An 810-nucleotide genomic window follows, 5' to 3' on the forward strand; every position below is an offset into this window, starting at 1 on the left:
TCAAATTTTAGGAGCTAATCTAGCAATTAACGGTTCAATTTGGGTCAAACTAGTAATTCTCCCTATTTAAATATGTTCGTGTAAACAGACGGAAAAAAAAAATATGATTTCTGTCGAGCCGTCCTCGTGAAAAATTTGTTTTGGAAATATATCTTTTTGTTTAAATCCTTTTGCTCGCTCTTCAGATCAGCGCTTTCAGATCAAGGAAGTGTTGAAATCAGAAAGTTTTTTGACTGATCTTTATTGTACTGTGCTTGAATCTTCGTCCAATTGATGGTAATATCCTCACTCATCCATAGATGATTTATATTGAGTGAAGGTTCTCTTTGGTCGGGTTGATTCAAGTTGTTGCGGTTGAGAGAAGTGGAATATGAAGATTTGGAGTCCTTGTCGTGTTAGATAGTTCTCTGAAGAATACTTCAGTTTCGATCGATCGAGATTAAATTCCAGTGAACAGAGTTTAAATTCAGTCAATAACTTCCAGAAACTTTTAGCAAAAGGTGATCAGTACAAATTGAAGGCTAGCTACAACAGAAAATCTGTGCAGAAGCTTGAAGAATCGGCCATCGGCCAGCGGTGAATTTCCGGTGATGGAATCTGTTTTGAGTCGGTGATGCCGTGTGTGGAACAGATCTGCTCAGAAGTTTCCACGATGCTATACACGTGTCCTTTACTTTTAATGCTTATTTCATAATCATATGTATTGCAATATGTGGCTTGTTGGGCCTAAATTTGTACCCTTGTGTTTGCCCGAGTTGGGCTTTTTAATATAAAAACGTCGACAAAAAAAAAAAAAAAAAAAAAAAAAAA

The sequence above is a fragment of the Camelina sativa genome, chromosome 5 (genome assembly GCF_000633955.1).
Source record: "Camelina sativa cultivar DH55 chromosome 5, Cs, whole genome shotgun sequence".
Taxonomy (NCBI): Eukaryota; Viridiplantae; Streptophyta; class Magnoliopsida; order Brassicales; family Brassicaceae; genus Camelina; species Camelina sativa.